Raw genomic sequence first — 7,062 nt, forward strand, 5'->3', positions numbered from 1 at the left:
GCAGCCCGCAGCTGGGCACGAGGCGGCTTGGAGGCTGTCCCTGGGCCGGGAGCCGCGGCTGCAGGGCTGCTGGGACCTTTCTCTGGCAGTGCTGAGAGGCACGGGAGCTGGGCCCGGGCCAGCAGCCCACGTGTGCAGCCCGCTCCGGGCTGGCCTCCTTGCTGGCGCCCTGCCCCGCGCTGCAGCCCGCGCCAGCGCCGCCCGGGAAGCGCCTCCGCCTCCTGCCTAGCGCCGCCGCTCCCCTCCCGCCGCACCGCCGAGGCTCCCGGGGGAAGTGGCATGCCCTGCAGCCACGGGCCCGGGGCTCCCTGCACGGCCAGGCCGAGCCCGGACCTGCTCGCCAGGCCTAGCCAGGGTCTTCCCAGGTCACGGGCAAGGCTGGTTTGTCCTACACACAGATATAGATATATAGACACGGATCTATAAATATAGGTATAGGTACATCTCTGCATATGCACCTATCACACACACAGCTATGGATATATAGACATGGATCAATAAATATATGTATCTATATCTCTGCATATGCACCTATCCAAAGCCCCTACAAGCCCTGTCTGCTCACCCCCATGTATACGGTCTAGGTGACACGCATTGAAAGTAGTGGTAAGAAAGACATGTATTGAGCACCCCCGCCCCTTGGCCAAGGCCAGCTGGGCCTTCCAGTGCCGGCGCCTCCCCGCTGGGGCAGGGGCGGGGGAAGGGGCACTCCCAGCGCCTCTGAAGCTGCAGCCTGTGGTTTGGGAGCAAAGGGGGGAGCTGTGCACCCACGGGTGCGGAGGGGGCAGCACTCACCCGGGAGCAGCCTGGTTCTGATCGGACAGCGCCCGCTCCGCGCCGCTGCAGCCGCCGGAGGTGGAAGCCCCTGGGGGAGAGGCAGAGACAGAGACAGAGACGGAGATCAAACAGCTGGAAAGGGGAGGGCCATGCCCCCCTCCCCGCCTTCCCCCTGGCGATGCCCGTACCCTCCCCCCGCCGCAACCCGCCCTGGGCACGACAAGCCCCTGCCTTGCCTCACCTCGGGATGCCCGGCCGGGCAGCTTCCTAGTACCCTGAGCCGTCCTCCCCCAGGGACCCCGGGAGAGCCCAGCCGAGGCAGCGAGTAGGCACAAGAAGCCTTGCACAAGGAGAGTGGGTTCTGCCCGTGCCAGCAGGCGCTGGGGAAGGGCCCGGCTGGGACTGAGCAGCAGCAAGAGGAAGGAGCCCCCGGAGCCTCGGGCTGCTTGGAAAGGGCCTCCTGGGGCTGCAGTTTGAGGCCAGGGGAGAGCTTGGCCCTCACGGCCAAGGTCACACTTTGCCCAGCCCCTGCACGCACTAGGAAAGCCACCCCACCAGTCTCCAAACCTTCTTCAAAATAGTTCCCAAGGAGTTTGGCACGTGTGGGCTAAAAGAAATTCTGTGTGGGGGGGGGTGTCTTCTTTTTCTTCTCTTGCCTGTATCCAGTTTAGCTCAGGGTCTGGGGGTTCTCCCCTTCTTCACCTCCCCCCAGCCACTCAAACAGCCCAGGGGAGCTAAAAACTAGACACACAGCGGTTGTTGCCCTAGTGGAGCCTGCAATCAGGGACTCGGAAGGTCTGCTTTCAGATTCACTTATCCTCCCCATAATTATGATGTTCTTTGCATTAGGATTAAAGGCTGCCTTATAATATGCTCTCACTGTTTATCTTATTAATTCAACAAAGCCCACCGTCTCCTAAATAAGGGATTGACATCACATTAAAAAAATGGGAGTCTGTAAAATTTAGACATTAATTCCTGCCTCAGATACCACCCCCCAGCCCCAACCTTCCTGGGTTTTAAATGATGCAGGACTTGCTTTGTGATATAAATTGTCCAAATGACAGTCCTTAAAGGGTGGGGGGTGGGGGGGGATCTACACGCTATTTTTATTCGCAAGAATTTGAAGGGACAGCACGGTACATAAACTAGTGGAAATTGCTTCGGCTTTATATCAGTTGCCGAAATTTCCTCACATTGAAAAAAAAGCACTGTTAAGACATTTATGGGCACTTATTCAGCATCCAAAGCTCCCATCAGAGTGAACCCCATTCAACAGAATCATCCAAGTCTCTCAAAGTAGTACTTTGATGCACATAAACTGGTTTTTTAAAGACGTGCAAAAATAAGGAGAAAAGCTCAGAGAAAAGCAACCAACTTCCAGCCTTTAAAAAGTCGAATGCCTTCGCTGCGGTACTCTGTTGGGTACATTAATCCAGGGAATAAAAACAAGGAAGGTGCAATATCCACTGCTCGAAGAGAGACTTGATGTTCCTGGACTAAAGGGGCAGACGCTACAAGATTTCTGGGAGAAAAGCGGTGTTTCTGCATTGAAGGGGCCGATCCTGCTCCAAAACTGAAGTCAGTGGTAAAACTCTCAAGGAGTAGAATCGGGCCCAAATCCAGAACTGGGAGAAATGTGCTCAGTTATGATCATATTTGCGATGAAATTCCCACTGCACTAGCTGTCAAAGGACATTGCCCAGGCATTTCTCTGGAGCTCAGCAGGTGAGTTTCCATCCAGGCAAGCCTCGGAAGCGATCCTTTATGCCTTATTCTAGCAAACTTCCCACAGGAGGAATTGGTCTAAGATAGTTAAGAGCCAGCAAAATAAAATGAAACAAGGCTCTAAAGTAACATGCTAGAAGGTGCCCTTAATTTGTAATAATCCTATGTCTTAAAATATAAAAAAAACACAGAAGGAAAGAATAAACTATTGAAAATGGAACATTTATGGGGGGGAGGGGGAATAGCCTTTTTAATCTTAGTCCCTTAAACTCCGTTTATTTTAACCTTAGCAACAAACGCCAAAGGGATATTTGCTGAAAAGCTTACGAGCTCCGCAAAACAAAAATACAATTTTTAATTTCCAGGGATTAACTTGATTTTTTTATGAAAGGGACAGAAACTGAACAATGCTAATTAATCGTAAAGGAGAGAAAGAGGACGAATGAGACTGTGCCTACTAGGATAGGTCTTACTTACTTTACTCACGATAGTAATCTTAGGGGAAAAATAGAGGAACATTTCCTATAAATTCATGAAGTAAGAAGAGTATTCTCAGAACACCGTGATGGGAATTATAATGTGGTTTAGGTGACAAATTAAAAAAAAAGTATCTGTAATGACAAGGACCGCAGAAGATAATCTCGATTAAAAGAAAGTTGACTAAAGAATCTCCCATATACACGGCGATATAGAGAAATATGTAGAGGCGACATTTAAATAACCCGTTGGTTTTGCTGGGAACTGTCTTGGAGTATTATTCTGTCTCCTCTGAGCAACACGAAGAACAAACCGGTTACAGTCCAGCTGTGCTCGGATTAGGTAACTGGTGGTACTAAGTACGGCTCTTGACACTAAAGGAGACATCAAATAGTGGGCAGTTGACTCCGCTGCCACAGAAACAGAGAGACTGGCCATGGTTTTACTTCCAGTCTGCTGCAGGGTGGGATGCTCTGTAAGGCCCAAAACTGAACTAGGCAACTGGAACAAGTCACATCAAGAGGGTCTGGCTGGAGTTCAGTTATAAAACTGCGCTCATTACTTTCAGTACATGTCAACTAGACCGTATGTATACATGGGGGTGTGCAAAGAAGGCTTATATGCGTTATAAAGCCCATTTAAAGGTATGCAGATATATACATATATTTATATATCTATGTCTATATATCTATATCTGTGTGCATATGTGTGTGTAGGACAAACACGTGCATACACATACATGTATATGCACACATACATTGACATACACATTTATATATACACACACGTGTGTGTGCACTATAAATGTATCAGGGATGTAGATGACCACTATGATCCATATATGCATATAGGCATTATGTGTATATAACTGTATGTGGGTATACATATGAGCATGTGTGTGTATAGGACAATACACAAACACACATATAAGCGCACCCATTTATACACACATAATGCCTATATGGATCATAGTGATCACCTACCGTCGGGTAGTTTGGTGCGTTTCACAAACATCTGTCGAGGCAGCACTCACTCGCAAAGGTTCATCTGATATTGCAGACTCAATAGCAGTAGTAGATTATTTTTTGCAGTTAGGGAGTTAGGAGAGAATCACTTAGTAAAGGCCACCAGAGTCACATGCGGAAAAGCAACCTCCTTGTAACTAATTGTGAGGCAACTACAGGGCAGGTGCCCACCTCTCAAACGCACTGCGGGTTTCAGGCGCGTCTTCACTGCAGCACAGCACCAACCCGAAAGGCAAGAACAGCGGCTTTGTCTCCTGTGTTCAGGTGAAGCTCTATGCTTATCAGGAGAGCCACGGTTTTGGGCGGAATACAATTAAACGAGCGCTTTATCAAGGAGATTTCTGGACTGATAAATAATCTCGCCAGGTTCCTCTCTTGTTTTTCAGTGGGAGTTGAATTTCCAGCGGAGTTCGTAAGACCTAGGGAGCAAGGCATAGTACTCCCAGGGTGGTGTGGAGCAGGGAGGACTATTTGCAAAGAGCTCTGTGCTCTGGTTTGTAGAGGACACCCCCCACCCCCTCGCCTCTTGGAAAGAGGTAAAAACCTTCCTTGCAGCTAATGCTGGTCGGTCTCCCTGATTCCTGCAAGAGACAGCGGGTTGTGCAGAGATGGGTTAGGAACAAGGCAGATGATCGCGTGGAGCTGTTCCTTGTATTGAGCCCCTTGCTCTGCTATCTAGGTTTCTACATGTCCTGTAAAGGGAAAGTAAATCCTGCGGGGGGGGAGGGGAGGTCTTCTAGAGGAGACAGAGGGAGCGATTCTGAACGACTGATGTGTAGCCTTACTCCTGAAAGAAACTACCGTGCCTTCTGCCAGCAAAACTTACTTCTGTAAGTAAGCCTAAAGGATCGGGTCCCCAAGTTCTGTGCCTAATGCCTTTCGGCCTCAGCAGGAATGCCCAGGACACCCCGGATCTCATGCCCAGGACAAGTTCAGAGCTCAGCTGCAATCAAAGCCCTCGGGAAATCTTTTCTTGAAATGGCCTGTTGTAGGGCGAGGCTGTATTTGGGTCTAAAAGCCTGGGAGCTCTTGCAATCGTGTGTCTGAATGAAGTATCTGAATAATAAAATACATGCGGCCCCGCTCATTTGTTAGATGTCAGGCTTTTATACTCCCCGTCCTGGAAAGTAAGCTGTGGAAGCTTACACTGCTAAATCCGATGCGCTGCTTAAGTGATACAGTGCTTTGCTGTATGAACTGGAGCGATAATAATTAATACATAATAACTTCCTAAGGCTGAATCTTCCACTGTCCAATCCCCACTTTGGCAACGACAGCTACTTGCACCCCAAGAGCATCAGGATGCGAGAAAGGAAGGTGACCAGCCTTTTAAAGAATGGGGAAACAGAGTCACAGTGGAGGTCGCAAGCTCACACGGAGCTTGTCACACTCGCACAGCATGGGAGAAGAGGCACAGACCTCCGCAGTCGAGAGCCCCCTGCCTTCACCCCAAGCTGACACTGCAGAGAAAAGTTTCCCCTTCTGCAGGCAGCCTGGGAACTGGAGAATAAATGTTGTGTTGGGGTCCAGCAGTGGACAACCGCTTGGTGTGGAAGGAGCTGTGACTGTTTGGGGAGGTGACTTTGGGTGCCTGAGCCCAGCTGGCAATAAAAGGTTGTCACAGAGGGCAAAGAAAGAGTTAGTGGCACCTTGACGAGCCTCAAAAACGCCAGCGATCAAGATTTGGGAAGCCACAAGAACAAACCTCCTTGGCTAAGGCTCAGAGGAGGGAGGAGTCAGGACACCCCACATGTGCATATTCTTTAGATGGCAGGAAATTGGCACAAGTGCTGCTGTTGTAGCTGCTAGTGGACAGCTCTCTGGTCCCCAGGTGTGTTTGGGGCGGGTGCTGGGGTGACAGCCAGGAGTGGGTATTCCCAAGGTGGTCACTGGGGGTTTGCTTAGCCTGGTGTGTGGATCTGGTTTAGCTCGAGAATAAGCAAGCACCAGTCTAGTTTTAGCAGTGTCGATTCACGGAGGAAGAGAACAGCAGTGTAGCCAGTTTCCTGGACACACGAGTCAAAGACCAGTCTGCAGGAGAAGCGGCTCCTCCAGCTGCCGTCGCTGTGGCTGCCGTAGCTGCTTAACCCAGGCTAGGATCAAGCACCAGCACTTCGGGAATAAATGTGTGCCAATCTGGGACATGTGTTGGAGGGGGAGGGGGATCTCAGATACTTCGTAGCTGGGTTAGAAGCCAGTAAAATCTCCATATTTAATATGGCATATATACATGCCATGTGCACGTATAAACACCTCCCTTTTTGATTTTAGCGTGTGTTATTTTACTCTAAAAGACGGGACAAAGGGTCTGCGGACAGCTGTATGGCGGAATCAGAGAAGCATAAAGTGAGTCTCACAGGACCAGTTCAACTAGCCCCTCGAGGGAGTGACTCTGTCTGTTGGCAGGGGGAGGCTGGGGTGGAGATGGGAACCCATTCTCTACCAAAATAAGCAGTCTCAAGCCAGAGCATCAGCGATGCAATCACATGCTCGTGTCACACCCGGAGAAATCAACACCCTGCTGGAAAGCAGCAGTGCCTGTCTGAACCAGCCCTGACACACGTTCAGGTTTTTATGGCATTTTGCTTAGTCCCTAATCAGGTAGCTGCACTGGTGTTCTTTGCTGCTGTTTGAATCCTGCTTAATTATGACCACGTGTTATCTCAAAGCCCTCATGGATCGACTGGAGCTTGGGAGGAAGCAAGGGAGAGTCCAGAAGAAACTGCCTGAATTGTTCTACAGTTACCAAGCAAGACACTTTTCAGCTCCTGGGCTGGGCAAGCTGTCCCCTCCATTTAGTCCTGTTGATTGCTGTGTCCTACCTCTGACATCTCAGTGCTGTTTGAGCAAAGCACAGTCGTTCCTGGGAATTTTAGTCCACATTGTAAAGAGTTGGAAGACTGGATCTGGCACTGAAGCTCCACTCCAGGAAACCTGCTTCAAAACAACCCTCAAGCGATGGGCTGTATCCAGGCTACTCTCAGTCCCAGCCCTGTGAGGCTTGGGATTGTGCTTCTTTGCCTGATCTTTGACATTCTTTTTTTTTTTTTTTTTT

Source organism: Gavialis gangeticus, unplaced genomic scaffold (genome assembly GCF_001723915.1).
Source record: "Gavialis gangeticus isolate Ggan-Ray unplaced genomic scaffold, GavGan_comp1, whole genome shotgun sequence".
Lineage (NCBI taxonomy): Eukaryota > Metazoa > Chordata > Crocodylia > Gavialidae > Gavialis > Gavialis gangeticus.